The following is a 27,801-nucleotide window of genomic DNA, read 5'->3' as shown; positions in this document are numbered from 1 at the left end:
TTTTTTTTCCTTTTGGCTCCGCCAGGAACAATAGTGAAGGATTCACATCCGGGTCCCCAGCGCCCCACCCCCAAGCTCTTCTCTGGCCCCCAGCTACCCATATCCTGTTTCCAGTCACTCGAGGCGGGGGCAGGGGAGGTCAGGCATCGGGTGGGCAGGAATCTGAGCACTTGACCCAGGGCTGTGGAGTGGGACACAATACCTCCACCCCCAAACCCACAGGGTCTCCTGGGTACCTAATCTGCAAAATGGGAACATCAGAAGTAGCCTCACTGGGCTTATTTGTCTCCCAGAGGACACTCTGTAAACTCTTAAGGACTGTGGGGGGTGAGGCAGGCTCATCTGGTGTGGCCCCAGGTGGGGAGCAGGTGGGATGCAGGGGCTTGAGCTGTGTGCAAAGAACAATGGAGGCCACTGTTTCCTGGTTCCACGTAGACACTGGGCTCTGCTTTCTGGAGAATTTGTCTTCTGGAAGGTGTTTTGTTTTATTTTCCTGAGAAGGGTCTAGCTGAACAAGTTTTGGGTGATGTGGTGCCCCCATCAACCCAAAATCTGCCTGGGATGGGAGATAGGGTTCTAGGTCACATCTAGGGGAGCAGAAGCAGAGACAGATGAGAGGAGGTGTGGGTGTTCAGAAATGGAATCTCTTCCTCCGGAGGGGCTGGTCTGACCCACGCCCTGCTCTCCTCCTCCCAGCCTCAGCACTCATAGTTTGCTGGCGAGTCTCCCTGGGAACAGCAGCTGCAAAGTCTGGCTGTCCTCTCAGACAACACCCCAGCAGCTGCTGCCCCCATAACTTCTCCCTTATCACAAGGCCTGGGCCTCCAGGCGGCCAGGGTGGGTGGGAGCTGTCATAGCTCCCACCCAGGGCAGGCTCCCAGATGGAGAGATAAAGACTCACAGTTGACTGGAACCCAAAGTAAACCAGGAAAATGAGGTGAGCAAACAAGAGACTGCATGAAAGCCAAAGGTATCAAGAAACAGGCAGGGGTGAGGGAATGCATGGGGAATGAGAGCTTTGTGTGGTGGCCTTCCTGGGTCCTGAGGGAAAGGATTGGGAGGAGGGGCTGCTGCGAGTCCTGAGGAGGAAACAGCTATTTGCAAACAAAGATGTCAAATCATTTCTATATCAGATAGATACCCCTCATTTAGCCTGAGACATCCAGAGAAATAAGGGCTGAGGGGCAGAGAATTAGGCTAAGACCCAAGGTGGTTCTTCAAATCAGTTTCTAAGCCTTGAGGTCTCCCCTGGTTAACCCAGAGAGGAGCCTTCCCCCATCCAAATCCGTGGCTGCATTCTGCAGACAGAGTCTCCAGAAGTGAGGTGGTGGTGGAAAGTCCCCCCAGTTTAGGATGTGACACCCCTGGGACCTTCTCCCTCATCTCAGAGCCCAAGGGGTATGAATGCCGTAGGTGTGTCTGGAGGGGGGTAGGCTATGACGCACATTATGCCCTGATGCTGCTTACTCCATGTCATATCAAATTCTCAGAAACCCCACCGGTTATCCCCGAGATAACCTGTGGAGGCAGTTCCTTGCGGTCAGTGAAATCACATCCGTCCTGCACCAGCAGTCCTGGGCTGAGCCCAGACAAGGGGTTGTTTGTGTGTCTGAGCCTCTGGCCTCTCCCTGCTGACAGGCTCTGTTGCAGGCAGATCTGTGTCGGTCATACATACCATTGGAGACCCCTGGGTCCCTCTGGCTTGTCTGAGTTTTGGAGATCCGGAGCACAGGTGGAGAGAATTTATTCTGCAGCTCAATTCAGAGTACATTCAGATCAAGGAGGTCAAAATTGCTGGAAATGTTGAACTTCATTCTTTCATGCTCTGGATCCCACAAGGGGTCTTTACACCTCCTTGGGGATTCCTCCATCTTGCCACTAAGCTCCCTGAGGTTCAAACTTGACCTTCTTCCTCTTTTGCTCAAGAACACTCCATGCCTCTCTGTCCCTGTGAATGCAAGTCCACACTCTTGGCAGGGCTGTCTGAAGCCCTAATGCCCCACTTCTGGCAACTTTCATCTTGCCGGTGCAGTTCCTTCCACTCTTCATCATATTCTACCTGCTAACTCCAGGCCTGGAATCTAGATATCCTTTTCCGCATGTGTCATTTCCCGAGAACCCGAGGTAAGGCTAACCTCTTTTATTCCTCCTACGTGGCACTGGCCATCCGCTTCCTTGCTTTACAGGAACTCCCTTTATTGTTTTACCTTCTTGAAACTTCAGACCTGCTACATCTATGGTCCTGTTCTGCACCTCCCCACCCATGTCTCTCCGACCCACCACAATCTGACTTCCAATGTGCATTGAAATCTTTCTGCTAAACCCTCCAATGTAGCTCCTCTGTAACATTTGACACAAACACGTCCTCCTTAAAAATTTCGAATGCCTTGGTTTCCATATCACTTTCTTCTGGATCTTGTGTTACTTTGGTCTGTTTCCTACAATAACTCTTTTAACATTGGTGTTCCTCAGATTCTCTTTCTGCTTATTTCTCTAACTGCCTTTTTTCCAGGAGATCTTTTTGTTGTTGTTCAGTCACTAAGTCGTGTCCGACTCTTTGCAACCCTGTGGACTACAGCACACCAGGCTTCTCTGTCCTTCACTATCTCTCGGATTTGCTCAAACTCATGTCCATTGAGTCAGTGATACTATCCAAAGATCTCATCCTCTGTCACTCCCTTCTCCTCCCGCCTTCAATCTTTCTCAGCATCAAGGTCTTTTCCAGTGAGTCAGCTCTTCCTATCAGGTGACCAAAGTATTAGAACTTCAGCTTCAACATCAATCCTTCCAGTAAATATTCAGGGTTGATTCCCTTTAGAATTGACTGGCTTAATCTCCTTGCTGTCTAAGGAACTCTCAGGAGTCTTCTCCAGCACCTCAATTCGAAAGCATCAATTTGTCAGCTCTCAGCCTTCTTTATGGTCCAATTCCTACATCTGTACATGACTACTGGAAAAACCATAGCTTTGACTATACGGACATTTGTTGGGAAAGTGATGTCTTTGCTTTTAAGTATATATATATATTTACGGCTATGCTGGGTCTTCACTGCTATGTGGGGTTTTTTTTTCTAGTTTCGGGGAGTCATGGCTGCTCTCTAGTTGCCATGCACAGGCTTCTCACTGCAGTGGCTTTTCTTGTTGCAAAGCACAGGCTCTAGAGCACAGGCTCTCAGTAGTTGTGGCTCACAGGCTTAGTTCCTCCAGAGCACGTGTGATTTTCCAAGACCTGGGATGGAACTTGCCTCTGCTGCATTGGCAGGTAGATTCTTTACCACTGAGCTACCAGGGAAGTCCTCTCCAGGAGATCTTATCTGTGTCCACTTATACTATTTTTGTAATGATGAAACTTCTGTGTTGTGGGCTGTCCAGTGTGGTAGGCAATAGCTCCATGTATATACTGAGCTCTTGTCAACATTTTTTCTTTTATTTATTTATTTGGCTATGTTGGGTCTTAGTTGCTGCATGCATGATCTTCTGTCTTTGCTGTGGCGTGAGGGACCTTTAGTTGTAGCAGTGCAAACTCTCAGTAGTGGCAGGTGTGTCTAGTTCCCTGACCAGGGGTTGAACCTGGGCCCCCTGCGTTGGGAGCTCAAAGTCTTAGCCACTGGGTCACCAGGGAAGTTCCTCTATTGAGCTCTCGAAATGTGACTAATGTAATGGAGGAAATGAATTTTTAATTTAATTAATCCATTTAAAATTAAATTTAAATAACCACCTGTAACTTATGTCTATATTAGACAGGATAAAACTCTAGAAAACTCTATCTGCCACCCATACCTACCTACCTACCTATTCTCTTTTATACCCATTTTCTATTCCTGGTCCCCTTGTAGAAACCATTCTAATTTGATTCGTGGGAATATTTTTAATGTCCTCTTGAAATAAAATACACATATTGTTAAGTGCACAAATCATAAATGTATGCAGCTCATTGGATTATTTAAAAATGACTACATCGCTATAACCCACATCCAGGTCAAGAAAGAATATTTTCAGCAGTCCAGAGCCTTCTGAATTTCCCTTCCTAATCACTGCCCACTCCCTGCTTGCCATGCGTGCCTGCAGTCACTCGGTCGTGTCTGACTCTGTGCGACCCTATGGACTGTAGCCTGCCAGGCTCCTCTGCTCCTCGGATTCTCCAGGCAAGAATACGGGAGTGGGTAGTCATCCCCTTCTCCAGGGGATCTTCCTGACCCAGGGATCTTAAGGAGTCACTGTTATGACTTCAAACACCACAGATTATTTAGCTTGCTGGGTTTTTTTTTTTCCCCCTTTTCTTTTTTGGCCAAGCCATAAGGCATGTGGTATCTTAGTTCCCCAACCAGGGATGGAACCCGAACCCCCTGCATTGGGAGCTCACAGTCTTCACCAGTGGACTCTGTTTTTGAACTTTACACAAATGAAATGTCCATATTGTTTTGTGTCTGGCTTCTTGCATGCAGTATTATCCTATGTACATAACTGTAGTTCATTTTCATTGCCATATGATACTTGCTTGTTTAAAAATCACTACATGTTTCCCCATTCTACGGTTTCCACTTTGGGCTAATGAATTCTATCTTTTGACACCCGTGCAGTTTCTGTTGGGATGTGCTGTGGAGTTCCCAATGGTCATTGCTGGGTCACTGGGATCGGCTTTAGTAGATGCTACCAAACGTGTTTCAGTTTCAACTCCCATAAATGACTGGTCTGGTTGCTCCTTAGCTTCACCAATATTTGGCCTTGTTAGACTTTATAATTTTAGCCATTCTAGAGGTGTAGTGATGTTGGGTTGTGGTTTTAATGTGCATTTCTTTGTTCTTTTAACAAGGTTGAGAACTTTTCACATAGTTATTGGCAATTAGAATCTCTTTGCAATTGGTGATTTTAGTGATGTGCTTGTTCAAGTCTGCTCATTTTTAAAAATTAGGTGTCTTTTTTCTTATTGATCTGTATGAATTGTTTATATGTTCTGGGTACAAGTCAATTATTGGTTATATATTTTGCTTTTTTTCTCCCACTCTGTGATTTACCTTTTCAAAATTTATCTCTTTCTTTTTTTGGCTCAAACCACATGGCTTGTGGGATCTTAGTTCCCTGACCAGGGATTGAATCCACAGCAGTGAAACCACCAGGTCCCAACCACTGGACTGCCAAGGAATTCTCTCTTATCACTTTCACTTTTTTAATAATGAAAAATTCTTAATTTTAAAGTGGTTCATTTCATCAATCTATAACATTTTGTGACTGGCCTTTTTTTTTTTTTTCCTGTGTTGAATTCATCTAATCCAAAAACATTTTGGGGCTTCCCAGGTGGTGCTAGTGGTAAAGAACCTGCCTGCCAACGCAGTGAGACCTAAGAGATGTGGGTTTGCTCCCTGGGTTGAGAAGGTCCCCTGGAGGAGGGCATGGCACTCCACTCCAGTATTCTTGCCTGGAGAATCCCACGGACAGAAGAGCCTGGCGGGCTAATAAGACAAAGATTAAAAAAGCAGCAACATAAACATTCTTTTTCCCATTTATATAGATTTTCTTGGATTTATTTCACCAGTATTTAATTTTTTTCAGAAATATTCTGGGGATGGGAAATAAGAATTCTGAGGGGACTTAGGGAAAACAGAAGAGTGATGTGAGCCCTGTCACTTTGGCATGTGCTGTGTCTGAAGAAACTAATAAACATGTGCTCTGAAAAAATCCCACGGACAGAGGAGCCTGGTGGGCTACAGTCCATGGCGTTGCAGAGTCAGACATGATAATGACTCCACCACCAACAGCACTGAAGACTTTCAAAGGGACACTTCGTGTTCGACAGTGAGAGTCAGAGCTGTGGCGGCTACTGACTGTGATGAGGAATGAATAAATATTCATTGCTATTCTCAGGAACTGTGATCAAATGTTGAAACTCTTTAACACCTGGACTCTGTAGAGCGGGTTCTCCTACCTAAGGTGGAAACATGACACAATCCAGGAAGTTGAAAGAATGCCTCCCAGCCAAAGATAATACCCTTTTTCTCTTCTTTGAATAGGTGAACTACAGGCACATGGCAACTTCCTGCCCGAGCCTTGCCCTTCTCCCTCAGCCATAGATGGTTCTGAAAGGCAAGGAAAGGCAGCGGCTACTGGGCAAAAATATCTAACTTAATACTTCAAAGCTGAACTGATGTAATCCCTGTGAAGAGAAGCTTTTGGAAAACCTTTAAGACTGAGAACTCAGAGAGCTGAGTTCCCTCCCAGAACCCTGTAATTCCTTTACCCAAATACACTCATATCATCTTGTAATTGTTTTTTTGACCTCCTGGATCTGAATAGGGATGTGTTTATTTTGCTGATTAGTGAATCCCCAGGGCCTGGTATAGTCCTGGCTCACTGTGAGTACTTAACAATTATTTCCTGATTGAATGGAATGGAGAAATAAGTGAAGATCTGGAGGAGTGAAAGAGATTTGTGGGGTCCAGTTCTGTCTGTTATAGAAGTTGTCCTTTCCATAGCGTTAATGGAGAGTGGTATATATATATTTTTTAATATTTATTTATTTTATTTTTATCAGTGATTTGGCTGCACTGGGTCTTAGTTGCAGCATGTGGGATCTTTGATTTTTGTAGCTGCACGTGGAATCTAGTGCTCTGACAAGGGATTGAACCCAGGACCCCTGGATTGGGAGTGTGGACTCTTAACCACTAGACCACCAGAGAAGTCCCTGGAGGTTAGTATGGACACTTTGCAGAGGCAGAGTGGGAGACTCAGGCTGCCTGGTCATTTAAAATGGATATGCTTGTTATACTTCAAGTATACAGCTCAGATCAATGGTCTCTGTGCTCATTAGACCTTTTCTAGAAGAAATAACAGTTGAATATTTTTAGGTTCAGTCAAATTTTGTTATGATACACAACATACATGTCTTAGCCAGATATGAATAAATATAGACCATGGGAACTACATATCTGAAATTTACATAAATATTTAAAGATTTTTAAAAATGCAAATGCCCTGTTGGTTAAGAACCTAAGGTCACTTGGCCCCTCCGTTTCTCATTTGTCTTTTTTCTTATGTTCTTATGGGTTAACATGAGCATTTCTTATAATTCCATCTTGATTTGTAGTTTGTTTTTTTTTGGCTGTGTTGGCTCTTCCTTGCAGCATGCAGACTTCTCTAGGTGAGGGCACTGGCTTCTCCGGTCGTGGCTCGTGGGCTTAGTTGCCCCTTGGCATGTAGAATCTTACGTGACTGATGTAGGATCGAACCTGTGTCCCCCTGCATTAGAAGGTGGATTCTTAACCACTGGACCCCTAGGGAATCCCCTATATTCTTTTTGGGTACATTTTTTTGTTGTTGTTCCATCACTCAGTCGTGTCCGACTCTTTGGGACACCATGAACTGCAGCACCCCAGGCTTCCTTGTCCTTCACTATCTCCTGGAGCTTGCTCAAACTCATGTCCTCTGAGTTGGTGATGCCATCCAACCATCTTGTCCTCTGTCGTCCCCTCCTCATGTCTCCAGTCTTTCCCAACATCAGGATCTTTTCTAATGAGTCAGCTCTTCGCATCAGTATTGGAGCTTCAGCAACAGCATCAGTCCTTCTAATAACTATTCAGGATTGATTTCCTTTAGGTTGACCTCCTTGCCATCCAAGAGACTTTCAAGGGTCTTCTCCATTACTTTGGATAAAATTTCTTACCACTTGCTTCAGGTATTACAAATGAATATGTAACTTATTGCTCAATATTTACCACTTTGATTGAAGTGCTGAAATTTTACTTCCATGTAGGTTCTTTCACCTTCTTCACTGTAAAAAATATAATTGTTTCAAGTATCACCTCCATCTACAGTAAGCACCACATCAAATGATATAATTTTTTCTCCAGCCATAATTGATTTTAAAAACTCATGAGCAAGGTAATGTATTTAGTCCTGAGAAAGATAATATATCTACCCATTCTGTTATTCTTTCTTTCTGAAGTTCTGAGACTTCTGGTATCATTTGGAGCTTGGAGAACTTCCTTTACCCATTCTTTAACAGCTCTTCTACTGCACTAGCTTTTCACCTAAAACTTATTTCCCTTTAATTTCTGAAGGGTAGTTTTGCTGGCTATAGGATTCACAGTTGACAATTCTTTTCTCTTGGCACTTGAAAAATATGATGTCATGCTTTCTTCTCAATGGTATTAGATGAAAAACCCACTGTAAATTGATCAGTGTTTCCCTGTAGATAATGTATCATTTGTCTCTAGTGCTTTCAAGATCTTTCTTGCCTTAGTTTTCATAAAGTAAGTAGGTAAGTGTTAGTTGCTCAGTCGTGCCCAACTCTTTGCGACCCCATGGACTGCAGCCCACCAGGCTCCTCTCTTTATGAGATTTTCCAGGCGAGAATACTGAAGTGGATTGCCATTTCCTTCTCCAGGGGACCTTCCCAACCCAGGAATCGAATCCGGGTCTCCTGCACTGCAGGCAGATTCTTTACCGACTGAGCTACAAGGGAATCCCTTTCATAAGGTAATTGGTGTGTATTTCTTTGGATTTACTCTGTTTAGCTTCTTGAATCTGTAGGTTTATATCTTCTGCCAAATTTGGTAAGGGTTAGTCATTACTTCTTCAAATACCTTTTCAGCCCTGCTCTTTCTTTTTCTCCTTCTGTGATACAAATGTTAGATTTTGCGTAATTGTCCTGCAGGTTCTCTAAGGGATTTGGTAGTTCTTTTTTCCCATTGATTTTTTTTTCTGATTTTGTCTTTTGTTTTTAATAAATAAATCACATTTTAATCACTTGGCTTTGTTTAATCCTCAAGATCAAGTTCACAGCTTTTTATAGTCTGTTTTCCCAAACCACATGACCTAATGTGTTCTCTGAAACCTTTCATATTTTAAGAAAAACTTGTTCCACCTTTCATTGTGCAACCCCAGAGCTGACTTTCCTTACACTCCCCATCAATGGCCAATGCAGTCACCTCAAAGAAACAGTGCTGGAATGGTGGTAAACTACAGTCTCAAAGACCCTCAGAATAGTTAAAGAAAAAGGAAAAAGTTATCAAGGAAGACAGCCTCCAATGTTCCCTGGAATGGCTCTCCCTGAACATCCCATTCACCGAAACCTTTCATCATGTGGCCACTCTGGCCAGGACCCTGGAGCATTCTGTTCCTTCTGCCACCTGTAGCAGGTTCTGCAGTGCTGAAAAGGTATTGCACAGACAGGTCTGAAATTTGTTTCTGCTGGTGACCTATGCAGTTCACAGCCACACCAGGCCAGCAGCAGTTCTCAGCTCGTGTGCACTGAGCCAGCTGAGAGCCATGACAGACTGAAGGCTCATGACATGCATTACGTAGTCCCTATACAAACAGAAATAAGGGTTTCATTTGCTTTATTTCCCACTCTTCTGGAAACTTTCCCCCTTGGAGATCAGTTTCCCTGGAGCTGAACATGCCTTCCCATCAAGTCCTACTTAAGTGTTACTATTTTGGCAGTGATCTCTGGCGATCAGAGAGAGAAGAGGAAACCTCCCTTGTTCTGAGGGTATCAACTGTGACAACACATCCCTGCCATCTCAAGTAGCAAACTCTAAGAAATAAAAGTTTCTACATGGTAATACTAATGCAAAAATCTCAGGCTAGGATCATACTAATTCAATGGCCTATACAGAGAATTCCTTAAATTTCTCTTACCCATGCCCCACCCCCACTCCTGCCCACAACTTGGTAGAGAAGGGTTTATTTTTATCCCCACCAGAGTAGTAAACCTTTGCATCATTTATTATAGTCTAAAAATTCACACTGGTTTCTCAATACTTTCTACCAAGAGGTCAGATACTGTATTTCAGATGAAATACCTAGATGTTTTTTTTTTTTTTTTAAGCTAGAGACTAACCCGAGGGCCAGTGGCTGGCCCATAATCTGTACAGCTCCTTTAGTAAGCATTCTCTTTATGACAAAACTGCTTAGTTGTGCCCCCCTCTTTGAGATATGGATTGTCTCCTGAACTTGTGACCATTATTATCCCTTGTTCCCTTGGTAACGGTTACTGTACATTTGGTTTTCTGATCTTTATCATTGTTGAAAGAAATTTCTTGTACTACAGCCTATATATATATATACTCACAGAAAAATCGTTAAAGCACCTTTGCTCCATCAGAGCTTGGGTTCCCGTGTCTTTCTTTCTTTCTCTCTCTCCCCCTCCCTCTGGCTCTCTCTTTCACTTTCTTATGGTCGACTCTGGATCGCCAGGTCCTGGTCCATTAAAGAACCCCAACAAGTGGCGCCCAGAACACGGACACTGGTATTCATGGCATTTTGGACAGAGTGACTCCAGGAGGTCAGGTTGCTAAGTACTAAGACACGGGTCAAATGGCTGAAAAGCCCCATTATTTCTCTACTTTACTTCACCATTTGTTTAAAGCTCAAGGACTTTTGGTTTCGCGCCAATGAATAGAGGCTTACTTTCAAACAATGATTAAATATAATCCTTGGTTCCCTGATAAATGCAGTTTTGATTTAGAAATTTGGCACCAGGTCAAAGAAAATGTTGAATGAGCCGCCAAGCAAGGAAAAAATATTCCAATTGATTTCTGGCCATTTCAAGGTAAAATCTAGCCCTCCTAATATTCGACGACAGAACACTTATTGCATGAATATGAACTAGATGATGAAACTTTACAAAAGGCCCAATTAGAACAACATAAAATATTTCAAAATTTTCTTACTAGCCCTGCCCCAGCTGCTCCAAATGCTCCTCCTCCGCCAACAGGCACAACTCCAAAAGCCTTTTCTTTGTTGGAACCTAATGAAAGTTATGCTAATTTTTTAGCTAGATTCAGTTCAGTTCAGTCGCTCAGTCGTGTCCGACTCTTTGCGACCCCTTGAATCGCAGCACGCCAGGCCTCCCTGTCCATCACCAACTCCCGGAGTTCACTCAGACTCCCATCCATCGAGTCCGCGATGCCATCCAACCATCTCATCCTCTGTCGTCCCCTTCTCCTCCTGCCCCCAATCCCTCCCAGCATCAGAGTCTTTTCCAATGAGTCAACTCTTCGCATGAGGTGGCCAAAGTACTGGAGTTTCAGCTTTAGCATCATTCCTTCCAAAGAAATCCCAGGGCTGATCTCCTTCAGAATGGACTGGTTGGATCTCCCTGCAGTCCAAGGGACTCTCAAGAGTCTTCTCCAACACCACAGTTCTAAAGCATCAATTCTTCGGCGCTCAGCCTTCTTCACAGTCCAACTCTCACATCCATACATGACCACTGGAAAAACCGTAGCCTTGACTAGACGGACCTTAGTCGGCAAAGTAATGTCTCTGCTTTTGAATATGCTATCTAGGTTGGTCATAACTTTTCTTCCAAGGAGTAAGTGTCTTTTAATTTCATGGCTGCAGTCACCATCTGCAGTGATTTTGGAGCCCAAAAAAATTAAGTCTGACACTTTCCACTGTTTCCCCTTCTATTTCCCATGAAGTGATGGGACCGGATTAGTTAGATTAGAAACTATTTCCTGTACTGTAATCGGAGAAGAAACCAAGAAACAGCTAGAGAAATTACTTGCTTATGAGAATGCAAATCAGGAATGTCAAAGAGCTATTGCTCCAATTTGTGAGACTGGGACTATTATTGATTATTTGAAGGCTTATCGCAATCTAGGATCAGAAACTCAAAAGATGCAAATGCTAATTAAGACAATGGCTGCTACCTTTAGAAAGGGAAATAAAGGATGCTTTACATGTCGAGATAAAAACCATTTAAAAAGGGAATGCCCTAACAAATCCAATAAAAAAAACCTCCAAGAATTTGCCCTTGCTGCTGTAGAGGAATGCATTGGGCCAAAGATTGTAAATCTAAACTTGATATTGAAGGAAAACCTATTCCAGGAAACTCCAAACAGGGGAAACCCCAGGTCCCCTACAACAAAAACCAGGGGCAAATTCTATCTTTTCCCTCAAACCCTCAACATCCAGCAATACTGCCATCAATATACCAGCCCTAAATGATTTTTTCCTTTACCCTCAAGCAGTCCCTTCTGGAGTACCTACCAGACTTTTTGGACCCCTGCCCCCACAAACCTTCAGTCTTTTATTTGGTCGATCTAGTTTGGCTTCTAAAGGAATTACTGTTCACCCTGGAATAATTGATTCAAATTATAAAGGAGAGATGACATCAAATTATGATGTCATCTCAGATTCTATGGCAATTAAAAAAGGGGGACAAAATTGTTCAATTACTTCTTTTGCCTTACATTTCTATTAACTCCTCTAATAATGTACGAACGGGCGGATTCAGCAGTACAGATCAAAAACAATCCTTATGGACATCATTGGTATCTGAATATGCCCAACCAAATATAAATATCAAAATTAATGGTAAAAGATTTTCTAGTCTCTTTGGCACTGGATCTAATATTACTATTATTTCCAAACACTTATGGCCCAAATCCTGGTCTATACAAAAGGTCTCTTACCAAATTGCAGGAATTTCTCAAACCAAAGTACAAGAAATTTATCAAAATGTTCACATCTACCCATATGAAGGACCAAAAGGCCAGCCTGCAACATTAAGACCTTATATGTTAAATGCACCCCTTAATTTAATAGAAAAAGACTTACTTATGCAATGGCAAACTCAGACATACATTCCACATTTTTCCTAGGGGCCACTACTCATTTAACAAACAAAGCAATTATTAAAATAACTGAGAAGAATGACGAGCCTATTTGGACAGAGCAATGGCCCCTTACAAAAGAATAATAGAAAATCCCATGGATGGAGGAGCCTGGTAGGCTGCAGTCCATTGGGTCGCTGAGAGTCGGAGACGACTGAGCAACTTATCCTTTCACTTTTCACTTTCATGCATTGGAGAAGGAAATGGCAACCCACTCCAGTGTTCTTGCCTGGAGAATCCCAGGGACCGGGGGAGTCTGATGGGCTGCCGTCTATGGGGTCGCACAGAGTCGTAACAACTGAAGCGACTTAGCAGCAGCAGCAGCGGCGGCGGCAAAGAACTTAGAGACACACATAGAATTAGAATTAAAACATATTGAGGAATCTTACTCTCCTTAGAACTTTCCTATTTTTATTACAAAAAAGAAATTTAACAAATGGCATCTCTTAACAGACCTTAGAAAAGTTAATGCATTTATGAAACCTATGGATACATTACAACCAGGGATCCCATCACCTACTACTATTCCTCAAAATTGGCACATTATTATTACTGATTTACAATATTGCTTTTTAAATATACTGTTAGGTAGGTAGAATAGGCAAAAGGAGTCCAAAATGGAGGTGGCTAAAAAACAAGGAAGATCAAAGGAAGGTCCGAGGACCAGAGTGAAGACTTCAGGTAGAACAAACAGCACTCCTGGCTAAGCCCAATTTGCATAGGGCAGGCCCAGGTGGAGGAAAAAACATATAAAAGGAGCCAAAGCGCTTTCTCTCTATTTTTCTCTCCCATGTGTGTGCACTCTTTCTCTCTCTCTCCCTCTCTCTCTCTCCCTCACGCGCTCCTCCACTCTCTTCCCTTCAAATCTTTGGGTTGGCATGCCCTCACACTTCGAGGATGGATTCTCCTGCTATTTTCTAAATAAAATGGAGCTATAACACTGATTTGCCTAAGAGCTATAACACGGTTTGTCCAAGACCCAAGAGCTGTGACGCGCCGAGGGCTTTAATGTCTGTCACTCCAAATCTTTGCTGGGACGAGACAAAGAACCAAGGAACATACACTCACGTGACAATACCTTTACACCTTTAGACCAGGAGAGATTCACTTTCTCTCTCCCTTATCCTAATCATATCGGGCCTCATAAAAGATTTCAATAGACTATGTTACCTCAAACAGTCCTACTATTTGTCAAAAATTTTGTAGCCAAGGCTTTACATCCAGTGTGAAAGCAATTCCTTCATGCATATATCATTAATAACATACTATAACTACAAAAAGGAGAAATTATATTTTTGACACTGAATGGCCATGATATTCTTTAGACTCCAGAGAAAACTGATTAAAATAAAATCTTTTTTGAAACTGCAAAACTGGTTCTTCTTACATGTGCAGTTAAGAAAAGGTTAACTTCTTAAAATACTTTTTTGGAGCTCCAGTTCTACCTGGAAAACAAAAACAGGCCTAAGAAAAAACCTAAAGTTAACTCTTAACATGTCCTTGGGATACACAACCCACTCTATCTGGGACTCCAGCCATAAACAAATTGGTGGAAAAAAAAAAAATATATATATATATATCAAAAGATATTTTAAAGTGGAAAAGATATTTCAAATAGAAAACTATCTGTCTATCTAAAATTATCTATGTCTCAATATATGTCTTTGTTTTTGGATAATATGAAGTCAGTGAGCTCTATTTAAATTCACTCATTTGCTAATCTAATTAAGACATGTCTTAAGTCATCAACATTATATAATACTTTTATTATGCCTAGGTTTAAGGTAAATTAAATTTGTCAACAAAAAGGTAACTCTATATATATATATATATATTATGAGATGAAAATTTTAGATAAAGTCTATTTAAAATAATTATATTTTTAAAAGAACAATCTATTATTATAATCTTATTATAATCTAAAATAATCTCTTAGGATTGGGGTAACTTAAGTTTCTGGATTTATACTAAACTAAATAATAAAAGTTTATTAAATAGCTAGATCATTTCCAAGTAAAGTAAGATTTTAAAACATTAATTACTGAACATTAACTTCCTCTTATAAAAAGTTTTTTCTTACAGAAAAACTAAAGAGATTTTAAACTATTAATAAGTATAAATATAAATATATATTTATATAATAAATATATTGCCTTTAACTACTGTGAAGTCAAGTGGGCCTTAGAAAGCATCACTACGAACAAAGCTAGTGCAGCTGATGGAATTCCAGTTGAGCTGTTTCAAATCCTGAAAGATGATGCTGTGAAAGTGCTGCACTCAATATGCCAGCAAATTGGGAAAACTCAGCAGTGGCCACAGGACTGGAAAAGGTCAGTTTTCATTCCAATTCCAAAGAAAGGCAATGCCAAAGAATGCTCAAATTACCGCACAATTGCACGCATCTCACATGCCAGTAAAGTAATGCTCAAAATTCTCCAAGCCAGGCTTCAGCAACACGTGAACTGTGAACTCCCTGATGTTCAAGCTGGTTTTAGAAAAGGCAGAGGAACCAGAGATCAAATTGCCAACATCCGCTGGATCATCAAAAAAGCAAGAGAGTTCCAGAAAAACATCTATTTCTGCTTTATTGACTATGCCAAAGCCTTTGACTGTGTGGATCACAAGAAACTGTGGGAAATTCTGAAAGAGATGGGAATACCAGACCACCTGACCTGCCTCTTGAGAAACCTATATGCAGGTCAGGAAACAACAGTTAGAACTGGACATGGAACAACAGACTGGTTCCAAATAGGAAAAGGAGTACATCAAGGCTGTATATTGTCACCCTGCTTATTTAACTTCTATGCAGAGTACATCATGAGAAACGCTGGGCTGGAAGAAGCACAAGCTGGAATCAAGATTGCCAGGAGAAATATCAATAACCTCAGATATGCAGATGACACCACCCTTATGGCAGAAAGTGAAGAGGAACTAAAAAGCCTCTTGATTAAAATGAAAGAGGAGAGTAAAAAAGTTGGCTTAAAGCTCAACATTCAGAAAACGAAGATCATGGCATCCGGTCCCATCACTTCATGGGAAATAGATGTGAAAACAGTGGAAACAGTGTCAGACTTTATTTTTCTGGGCTCCAAAATCACTGCAGATGGTGATTGCAGCCATGAAATTAAAAGACGCTTACTCCTTGGAAGAAAAGTTATGACCAACCTAGATAGTATATTCAAAAGCAGAGACATTACTTTGCCAACTAAGGTCCGTCTAGTCAAGGCTATGGTTTTTCCAGTGGTAATGTATGGATGTGAGAGTTGGACTGTGAAGAAGGCTGAGCACCAAAGAATTGATGCCTTTGAACTGTGGTGTTGGAGAAGACTCTTGAGAGTCCCTTGGACTGCAAGGAGAGCCAACTAGTCCATTCTAAAGGAGATCAGCCCTGGGATTTCTTTGGGGGGAATGATGCTAAAGCTGAAGCTCCAGTACTTTGGCCACCTCATGCGAAGAGTTGATTCATTGGAAAAGACTCTGATGCTGGGAGGGATTGGGGGCAGGAGGAGAAGGGGACGACAGAGGATGAGATGGCTGGATGGCATCAATGACTCGATGGACGTGAGTCTGAGTGAACTCCGGGAGTTGGTGATGGACAGGGAGGCCTGGCGTGCTGCGATTCATGGGGTCACAAAGAGTCGGACACGACTGAGCGACTGAACTGAACTGAATATAGCTTTATTTCTGTTTCCAGTCTGTAAGATTCTTAAAACAAAATAACATCAACTTCAATGCCTATTTCACAATACAAAACAAAAACAACATAAAAAAGACACCATTTGCCGAATAAGTTATTTGCTCCTAAGAATATCAAAAGTGCAAAATATTCACCTTCTTTTCAAGCCTGTCTTGTAAGTATAATCATCTTCCTTGACACACTGAACAGAGAGATTCAACAGGTGCCAAGCTGCATTTCTTTTCCAAGGACAAGGTCAAATATATTTGGATATGAGCAACATTTCATTTATCAAATTGTTCTGCATCAGCTTTTCAATAATTTCACTTAGGAAAAAAAATATTTGAATGTTTGCTCCTAATCCTTTGCCCCAAATAACACAAACCACTTAAGACAGTCAGATCCCATTTCTCTTTATATCAGAAAAAATGTATGTACTGAATGAGAAAGAAATCAACCCATTATTTCAAAACCACAGCCAAATTTTCATAGTTAGTCAGTGATGACAACAAGACTATAGTACCTCATGGGAATTCAGACAAACTGGCTTACTAACACGTTGCTTGGTTGGAGCTGATGAACTCTACATTAGACACACTATGCCTCCGACACCTGGGCCTAATGAAAAAATATTTTTTAAATGGGTACATATATCTACAAAGGCTTGCTTTGGGCCACTGACTGTCCCATCTGTTAAACATGAGGCATAAACTGTATCAACCAGAAAAACCTACCTCTAACAACATCAATGTTGTCAACAAAGACCAAGAAGTTAACTTAAAGCCAAAACTGGATCTATTTGATTTACATATATGAAAAGGAGGAACAATAGCATTGGCTGAGCAAGATGATGGCTTATACATTTGACACAGAAATAATCAAATTCATGGAAACAACATTTAAGAGGAAACGTTTAAATAGTCAAGAGTTAAGGTTAATTTAAAATAAAAGCTTCTCAGTGTCCTCTTGGGGGATATTATCTACCAGTCCCCAAACAGATCTCTAGATGTTTATTTTTGGACTGAAATATTTCCTAGGAATGTTTTCATCATTATCACTTTCCTTTCTTTCTATAACTATTGTTAATAATAGCTTTATTTATTAAAAAATTTTTAAACTTACCACAAGGAGATATTTTGACAAAAACAGAAAAACATTTTGAAACATTAAAGGACACCTCCCTTCCTTTGCCCATTTGATATCAAGATGGGTTAACTAATCAATGGAAATCTAAGAAACTGATCTTACAGGGAAAGGGATAGGCTTTTATTTCTCCAGATGGATCCAACGAACACACATGGCTTCCTCTTCAGAAGATTCAACCTAAGGGGGCCCCCAGCATTCAAATTAGAGACGAAACAACAAAAACCCAGGAGGAAGAAATTCCAATACAAGCCATGGCGGTTTTAAAAATTTCCAAAAAACACCGCACTCGATGTCACTGACCTTATGATCTCCCTACCTGGGGACAGATAAAAACCCTTACTAATCAAGCTGAAAATGTGATTTCTCAACAGGGAATGCCTCGGAATCCTGAAAATATTTTTCTTTGCTATGCTTGCTTTGGGTGTTAGTTCTAAAAGGTCTTGTAGGTCTTCATAGAACTGTTCAACTTCAGCTTCTTCAGCGTTACTGGTTGGGGCATAGGTTTGGATTACCGTGATATTGAATGGTTTGCTGCCGGGGGGCAGCGTGAGGAACTTCGCCCATGGCAAAGGTCATGAGGAAGGAGGCTTGGCATATACAAAGGCGTGATCAAGCCTCAGGAAACCCCCTGTTCCCGAGCATCTAACCCCAAAACCAGAGTCTGTTTTATGCTCTCACCTACACCTCTGACTTTACAGGGGGCTCTCCCCCATAACCATTTCTCTCGGAGAAGGAGTAAATGTGCAGCTCCAAGGCAATAAAAATTCCTGGGCGTGACAAGAGTGTTTCAGCTTACGGACTCCTCTGAAGGTTATCCAGCCCTCCTGTATAGGTTCCTCCGGCCACATGTGATTGTTTACAGCCTCCCAACCTGAGAGGCACGAGATGTTTTAGACTTACTAAAGGCAAAATCTTTTGGGGGGTTAGAAATTATTAGTATAATGGGTTGGCTAGGAATTATATTGGTGAAAGGTTTTTTCATTTGTTGTGCCAATAATTGCTGCTAATTCCCTGCCCTGGGTGTGACAAGGGTGTTTCAGGTCAAACCTCTCTGCTGACAGACTAGCTTGTGTGACAGGATTATCCATACTCCTGCCACTACCCACATGATTGTTTACTACCTCTCAACCATAAATAGCACAGAGGGTTTTGGAGTATTTTGAGAGTCTTAATTAGCATAGGGCTTTTCTCATTGTTGAGTCAATGATTGCCACCAGGCCTCCATATCCTTAGGCACCTGGGAATATATTAATCAATGTATTTGGAATATAGAAAAGGAAATATAGTAGTTTTTAAGGTTAGCAATACTAGACTTTTTGAGTTAATGAATTTTCTCTTTTGTAATAGATCACTGTATTTTGTTATAAATCACTGTGTCCTTGCTATGTAAAAATGTAACTTTATCACTATCTTAAGACTAAATATATCTTAAGGGGAACATTGGTGAAAGGATTTTCATTTGTTGGGCTGATGTTTGCTGCTTCTCCATATTCCTTGTCCTTATAATGAATATAACTAACATATAGGAGAAATAACTATTAACCTTTAAGATTAATCATGTTAACCTTGGGTTAAATAAATTCCTTTCTTGATTGTAACTCACTACACCCTCACCCTATAGGAATGTAACTTTATTTGGAGGGTGGTGCCTGGTTTAAGAAAAAACACCCTTGGAAGAAATAAGTTTTTTGGTTATCAGAAAGAAAGGATCATAAAGTGTCAGCAGGTTTCATGGCCAGAAGATGATGTAAAATCCCTAAGACCTTTTTATGTGAAGCGCCTGATTTTGATAAAGATCAGGACTGCTGACCCCCGCGTGACTCTGTATTCATCTCTATGTGTAACAAAAGGTATATAAGCAAACCTAAAAATAAAGAAAATGGGATCAGTTTCCGGAAAGACTGATTCCCCCATGTTGCTTCTTTCTTGCTCCCCGTTTCTCTGGCTGAATTCCCATCTGGAGCATGGATGCTATTCCACATAAACCAAGTTATTCAGCCTCTTTTTCTCCACTAATTTTCCTACTACACTATCCGTTTCTAATCCCTCTCTATCTGTAATTAAATATGTATTTTTCCAAGGACGCCAACGCCGTCCCCACCTTCAAATTCCCTGGATCCACCAGGGCTGGACCCCGGCAGTTTGCCTTGGAAATGAACAAAGATCATTCTGTCGTTTTTGAGATTGCATCTAAGTACTGCATTTCGGACTCTTTTGTTGACCATGATGGCTACTCCATTTCTTCTAAGGGATTCCTGTCCACAGAAGTAGATATAATGGTCATCTGAGTTAAATTCATCCATTCCAGTTCACTTTAGTTCACTGATTCCTAGAATGTCGACGTTCACTCTTGTCATCTCCTGTTTGACCACTTCCAATTTGCCTTGATTCATGGACCTAACATTCTAGGTTCTTATGCAATTTTGCTCTTTACAGCATTGAACCTTGCTTCTATCACCTGTCCCATCCACACTGGTATTGCTTTTGCTTTCGGTCCATCCCTTCATTCTTTCTGGTGTTATTTCTCCACTGATCTCCGGTAGCATATTGGGCACCTACCAACCTGGGGAGTTCCTCTTTCAGTGTCCTACCTTTTTGCCTTTTCATACTGTTTGGGGTTCTCAAGGCAAGAATACTGAAGTGGTTTGCCATTCCCTTCTCCAGTGGACCACGTTCTGTCAGACCTCTCCACAATGACCCTCCAATCTTGGGTGGCCCCACATGGCGTGGCTTAGTTTCATTGAGTTAGACAAGGCTGTAGTCCGTGTGATCAGATTGACTAGTTTTCTGTGATTATGGTTTCAGTGTGTCTGCCCTCTGATGCCCTCTCGCAATACCTATCGTCTTACTTGGGTTTCTCTTACCTTGGACGTGGGGTATCTCTTCATGGCTGCTCCAGCAAAGCGCAGCCGCTGCTCCTTACCTTGGACGAGGGGTATCTCCTCATGGCCGCCCTTCCTGACCTTGAATGTGGAGTAGCTCCTCTTGGCCCTCCTGCGCCCTCGCAGCTGCCGCTCCTTGGACGTGGGGTAGCTCCTCTCGGCCGCCTCCCCAACCTTGGAAGTGGGGTAGCTCATCTTGGCCACAGCTCCTGACCTCAGACGTGAGGTAGCTCCTCTCGACTGCTCCTGTGCTGAAGCAGCCTGGCCCTCTCGGTCTACTATAGGGGACTGGAATGCAAAAGTAGGAAGTCAAGAAACACCCGGAGTAACAGGCAAATTTGGCCTTGGAGTACGGAATGAAGCAGGGCAAAGGCTAATAGAGTTTTGCCAAAAGAATGCACTGGTCATAGCAAACTGCCTCTTCCAACAACACAAGAGAAGACTCTACATGTGGACATCACCAGATGGTCAACACCAAAATCAGATTGATTATATTCTTCGCAGCCAAAGATGGAGAAGCTCAGCAAAAACAGTCAGCAAAAACAAGACCAGGAGCTGACTGTGGCTCAGATCATGAACTCCTTTTTGCCAAATTCAGACTTAAACTGAAGAAAGTGGGGAAAAGCACTAGATCATTCAGGTATGACTTAAATCAAATCCCTTATGATTATACAGTGGAAGTGATAAATAGATTTAAGGGACTAGATCTGATAGACAGAGTGCCTGATGAACTATGGAATGAGGTTCGTGACATTGTACAGGAGACAGGGATCAAGACCATCCCCATGGAAAAGAAATGCAAAAAAGCAAAATGGCTGTCTGAGGAGGCCTTACAAATAGCTATGAAAAGAAGAGAAGTGAAAAGCAAAGGAGAAAAGGAAAGATGTAAGTATCTGAATGCAGAGTTCCAGAGAATAGCAAGGAGAGATAAGAAAGCCTTCCTCAGCGATAAATGCAAAGAAATAGAGGAAAACAACAGAATGGGAAAGACTAGAGATCTCTTCAAGAAAATTAGAGATACCACAGGAACGTTACATGCAAAGATGGGCTTGATAAAGGACAGAAATGGTATGGACCTAACAGAAGCAGAAGATATTAAGAAAAGGTGGCAAGAATACACAGAAGAACTGCACAAAAAAGAGCTTCACGATCCAGATAATCATGATGGTAGGATCACTCACCTAGAGCCAGACATCCTGGAATGTGAAGTCAAGTGGGCTTTAGAAAGCATCATTACGAACAAAGCTAGTGCAGCTGATGGAATTCCAGTTGAGCTATTTCAAATCCTGAAAGATGATGCTGTGAAAGTGCTGCACTCAATATGCCAGCAAATTGGGAAAACTCAGCAGTGGCCACAGGACTGGAAAAGGTCAATTTTCATTCCAGTCCCAAAGAAAGGCAATGCCAAATGTTCAAAGTACCACACAATTGCACTCATCTCACACACTAGTAAAGTAATGCTCAAAATTCTCCAAGCCAGGCTTCAGCAACACGTGAACCGTCAACTTCCCGATGTTCAAGCTGGTTTTAGAAAAGGCAGAGGAACCAGAGGTCAAATTGCCAACATCCGCTGGATCATCAAAAAAGCAAGAGAGTTCCAGAAAAACATCTACTTCTGCTTTATTGACTATGCCAAAGCCTTTGACTTTGTGGATCACAAGAAACTGTGGGAAATTCTGAAAGAGATGGGAATACCAGACCACCTGACCTGCCTCTTGAGAAACCTATATGCAGGCCAGGAAGCAACAGTTAGAACTGGACATGGAACAACAGACTGGTTCCAAATAGGAAAAGAAGTACGTCAAGGCTGTATATTGTCACCCTGCTTATTTAACTTCTATGCAGAGTACATCATGAGAAACGCTGGGCTGGAGGAAGCACAAGCTGGAATCAAGATTGCCGGGAGAAATGTCAATAACCTCAGATATGCAGATGACACCATGTTTATGGCAGAAACTGAAGAGGAACTAAAAAGCCTCTTGATGAAAGTGAAAGAGGAGAGTGAAAAAGTTGGCTTAAAGCTCAACATTCAGAAAACGAAGATCATGGCATCTGGTCTCATCACTTCATGGCAGATAGATGAGGAAACAATGGAAACAGTGTCAGACTTTATTTTTTTGGGCTCCAAAATCACTGCAGATGGTGACTGCAGCCATGAAATTAAAAGACGCTTACTCCTTGGAAGGATAGTTATGACCAACCTAGATAGCATATTGAAAAGTGGAGATATTACCTTGCCAACAAAGGTCCGTCTATTTAAGGCTATGGTTTTTCCTGTGGTCATGTATGGATGTGAGAGTTGGACTGTGAAGAAGGCTGAGCGCCGAAGAATTGATGCTTTTGAACTGTGGTGTTGGAGAAGACTCTTGAGAGTCCCTTGAACTGCAAGGAGATCCAACCAGTCCATCCTAAAGGAGATCAGTCCTGGGTGATCATTGGAAGGACTGATGCTAAAGCTGAAACTCCAATACTTTGGACACCTCATGTGAAGAGTTGACTCATTGAAAAGACCCTGATGCTGGGAGGGATCGGGGGCAGGAGGAGAAGGGAACGACAGAGGGTGAGATGGCAGGATGGCATCACCGACTCTATGGACATGAGTTTGAGTGAACTCCGGGAGTTGGTGATGGACAGGGAAGCCTGGTGTGCTGCAAAACATGGGGTCACAAAGAGTCAGACACAACTGAGCGACTGAACTGAACTGAACTGATGCTTGCTTTGCTTGCTTTTGCTTCCCCCACTCAGGCTGACTTGACTGATCACACTTATTGGGCTTGTATACCTAACCCCCTTTTTTTATTGTAGGTTATAGCTCACCGAAGGCTTCCCTGGTGGCTCAGAGGATAAAGCGTCTGCTTGCAATGCAGGAGACCCAGGTTCGAACCCTGGGTTGGGAAGATCCCCTGGAGAAGGAAATGGCAACCCACTCCAGTATTCTTGCCTGGAGAATCCCATGGACAGAGGAGCCTGAGCGGGCTACAGTCCACGGGGTCGCAAAGAGTCGGACACGACTGTGACTTCACTTCACTTCATAGAATGGACAGATATAGGACCAATCATATCCACTAATGGCTGAACACATATGCCCCCTCCTTGGAGCGTGGAGGGGCCCTCTCATCCTGAGAAAGAAGGAAGGCTAATTAACATTTCTCTAGGCTATGAAATCCTTCCCTTATGCACGGGCCAAACAAAATTATTTATTAATGTTAATCAACAAACATGGGCTTTTGTCCTGCCTCCAAAAAGGAACTTCCACATGCTGCTTGGATTATTTATTGCCCTTTCTTTGTCCATGAACCATGTTTATGCTACTGAAACTTTAGGGAAAGAATTAAAGAAAGAACAAAGAATGTTCTTTACAAAGCGTTTATAAATATGCAAAGGGTTTACTCATAAGAAATTTAAATATATTCCTGTTCATGGGACAAATGTCAGACCAAATCAGGAAAATTAATGTTTGTGGCTAATCATACAATTGTCAATTGGGGACCCCATGGTATATGGTTATCTAACTGCTCAGATGATATTAACAGCACTGTAGGTGATTGTATTACTCAAGTAGCATTGAAGGTTACTAATACTACAATGGAACATTACCATGACAGAGGACTCTTGGGTGACTTGACGGTAGAATGGCCCCTCCTCGTCCTCGAATCGTCCTTGATAAACAGATTGGGCCTGAACTATGAGACATCTGGAAACTGCTGCAAGCACCGAGGAACCTGGGACTTGGACTGGACATTTCACAGGGACCAATTGTAGTCGTAGAAACTATTCCTTTCATTATAATCAATCATACTTTATACAAGCCTATGTTCCACTTCCTTTTGTTATAGCTATAGGAAATTTACAATTCAATAAGACTTTATGTTCTGTAACTTGCATAAATTGTAAATTATATACTTGTCTTAACTTCTCTATTTCCTTGAGAAATGACTCCCTTTTGATTCTTCAATCTCGACATAATCTGCGGTTACCAATAAATCTCCACCGGCCCTGGGAAGAAGGTCTCATGGCTGGTCTTGCTTCCCGGTTACTTACTAAATTGCTCCAACGCTCTAAATGATTCATTGGATGGCTGATTTTTGGCATTTTGAGATTAATAGCTATTTGCACCAATGCTGCTGTCACTGGTATTGCTTTACAAACCTTAATTCAAACACATAATTTTATTCAAAATTGGACTAAAGATGCCCATACTATATGGGCCACTCAGGCTCAGATAGATGAGGATATTCAAGAGGAAATACAGGAACTAAAACAGCCATCAAATGGGTTGGAGATCAATTAACAGATGTACAAAAACAGGTGATGCTAAAATGTGGTTGGAATTCTACTCAATTTTGTGTTACTCCTGTTCATTTCAATAATAGTGCCTACAACTGGAAACAAATCAAATTTCATTTACAAAACATATATGATAATGCCTCTTTGAATGTGCAATTTTTACAAAAAGAAATTTGAAACCTTGTCTAAAAGTCTGTCCTCTTCCACTAATTTGAAAACTTTAGTTGAACAACTAGCTGATCAATTATCTGGGCTAGACCCACGTGGATGATTTCAGAGCATTACTCACAGCATCGGGTCTGGAACTGTAATTTTAGTGATTGTCTTGACAATTATATTTGTCATCTACCATTGCTTTCATGCAAAGGTTATTAAAACTAACAAACTCTAATGGTCGGAACTCTTTTTACAAATATTATAATAAATAAGGGGGAAATGTCAGGGAGTATTTAATGGGAGGATTCCTACGTGCTGTTTCTCACAAGTCCTTTGTTTCTTTTTAAGTAGAACAGCAGGCTGCTCCCAGGAACTGAGGTCATTGTGTGAGACAGACTTGGGTCTCCTTTAGTAAGCATTCTCTTTACAAAACTGCTTAGTCTTGCCCCCCTTTTTGAGATATGGATTGTCTCCTGAACTTGTGACCTTGTTCCCTTGGTAACGGTTACTGTACATTTGATTTTCTGATCTTTATAATTGTTGAAAGAAATTTCTTGTATTACAGCCTATATATACTCACAAAAAATCATTAAAGCATCTTTGCTCCATAAGAGCTTGGGTCCCTGTGTCTTTCTTTCTTTTTTCTTTCTCTCTCTCTCTCTCTCCCTCCCTCTGACTCTCTCTTTCACTTTCTTATCATCGACTCCGGACCACGAGGTCCCGGTCCATTAAAGGACCCCAACACTGAGGGAGAAGAGATTTCTACTTTACCCTCTACTAAAAACTAAAATTAACGGGACCCTATAAACAAGTCAGGCAGCCAACATGATGCTGATAATTTCAGCAAAAGATGACTGGGTTGAGGAGACAAGAATCTCAGGGAGAGAGCACTCAGGTCTTAGTCAGGCAAGCCCTAGCATGAATAGTTTAGTGCTCTTTCTCAGATGAAAGGCCTTCAATTTCATCTCTGTCTCCCCCAATTGCCATCCAGAAGGCTTTGGCCACCTTTTCTGCATGCATCTTTCTTTGCTCATGAGGAAGCATCACAGCCTTGTCTTTCCTTTCTTTTAACTTTGAAAACAGTCTTTCAAAATTCTCCAAATCTCCACCACCTGTAGTAAGACTGGAAAGTTCTTAAATATCTAGGTCTAATATGGGATCCACAATGCTATCGACCTGCCTGTCTACTGTGTTAGAGGCAGCCCCTCAATGATCCAAGAGGCATTCGGTCCTCTCTGCTGCTGGAACACAGGGCTGCTTTGAGGGGCAGGTCTCTGTGGCAGGTCTCTGCTGATCCAATGCTACGGTTTGCTCCAGTCAATGAGCTGAGATGGTTAAGGCCTCGGTTCCTCTCATTCTTCATCACTACATTGGACCAGACATTGGCATTCAAGGCTTGAACAATTCGCTTTACTCCTGTAGATTCTGGGAATTCATCATCTTCCTCAGGCAACTCTTCCGGACTAAGTTCTACCAATTCAAAGCCATGTTTGATACACCACTCTTGAGCTTTCTGTCAGTTTACACCATTTTCAGACACTCTATCACAAACCAAGATCATCACCATCACCTCAGGTAACCATGACTCTGCCAGAGGAAGCCAGGAGGAAACACTATCAAGACCAGATTTTTGTGTGCTGTCAAAGTAAACCACAAATGCTTGGATAGACTCTGCAATCTCTGCAGTGACAAGAAATTTGTTTGGCACCACACACAGATTGATGTCTGCTGAGTAGTATTTATTATCGATGGTCCAGGGATCAAATCTCACAGCATCATTGGCAGTCACTTCCACAACAGCATCTTCTGTTCCAAGAATATGTTGCACCAGCTGGTCTGCGGAGAAGGCGGAGGAGCAGCTAGTAACGAGCATGCAGGGGACGCCCGCAGCCATCACTGTGCCCGCGAACCAGTTCCTTCCCAGAGCCACTCTGATTTTTTTTTTTTCCCCCGATTGGGCAATTTCTATTGTTTTATCTTCAGAGTCACTTATGCTTTCCTCTGTCATATTCATCCTCCTCTTGAGTCTTTCCAGTGAGTCTTTAAATATCAGTTATTATCATTCTCAGTTTTATCATTTCCATTGTTTTATATTTTCTATACCTTTGGTGAAATTTTCTATTTTTTCATTAGTCTCAAGAGTATTTGTAATTGCTTGATGAAGCATTTTTATGATGGCTACTTTACATCTTTATCAGATAATTCCAACACCTAATTCAACTCAGTGTGGGCATCTGTTGATTGTCTTCTCATTCAAGGTGTGACCTTCCTGGTTTTTGTTATGATGTGTGATTATTTTATTATATCCTGAACATTTTAGATATTATGATTAAAAAAAAAACTCTGGATCTTATTTAACTCTTCCATTTTAGCAGGCAGTTGCCATGTCTAGGTTTAGCATGCAGGTCCTGGCCTAGTTTTGTGTGCTGTGGTTCCAGTGACAATTTAATTTTCAGAAGACTTATAGTGTTATTCTGGTCTTTTTACTTTCCCTAGTTATGGTTGCACTTGCATCCAATTTGTTTTGGCACCACCAGTGGAAATTGAAAGAATTTCCTAGTGTCTGCATGATGCTGCTAGATTATGGGTAGGAGATACTGGCATGAAGGGGTGGAGAGCACTTTCTTCCTGGACTGCCCAGTGCCAGCGGGGCTCCTGCTTGGTCACTGCTGATAAAGCCCATGGGAGAGAAAAGCACCTACTTGAGTGCCTTCTACTGCTGGATGAAGGCTAGAGAGCCAGTGGGTGTGGGCCACCTCCTGTCATTGGGTCAGTTGAGACATGCTGGTTCACTGTGTTGTTCCTCAAGTCCCAAGGTCCCAAGTCACTTAGGCTTCTACTTTATACCTTTCACAGACTTCTTACAAATGTCTGTTGTATTATTTCTAGAATTTTTGTTGGCCATATCAGAGAGAGGTAGGGAGAAATGAACCTCTGCCAACTTGTCTGGAACCAGAAGTCACCATTTATTATTCTAATAATTTATTGGTAGGGTTTTAAAAAATTTCTTATGTACCCAATCCCATTGCTTATGAATG

At 41.9% G+C, this 27,801-nt stretch overlaps 1 pseudogene; it reads right to left on the bottom strand.

Moving 5' to 3' along the window:
- Positions 1-9,931: 9,931 nt before the first annotated feature.
- LOC120872420 lies at positions 9,932-26,803 on the bottom strand (annotated as a pseudogene).
- Positions 26,804-27,801: the final 998 nt, after the last annotated feature.

This window comes from Oryx dammah, unplaced genomic scaffold, assembly GCF_014754425.2.
Source record: "Oryx dammah isolate SB20612 unplaced genomic scaffold, SCBI_Odam_1.1 HiC_scaffold_13, whole genome shotgun sequence".
Classification (NCBI taxonomy): Eukaryota; Metazoa; Chordata; class Mammalia; order Artiodactyla; family Bovidae; genus Oryx; species Oryx dammah.
This window is presented reverse-complemented; position numbering and strand designations above follow the sequence as displayed.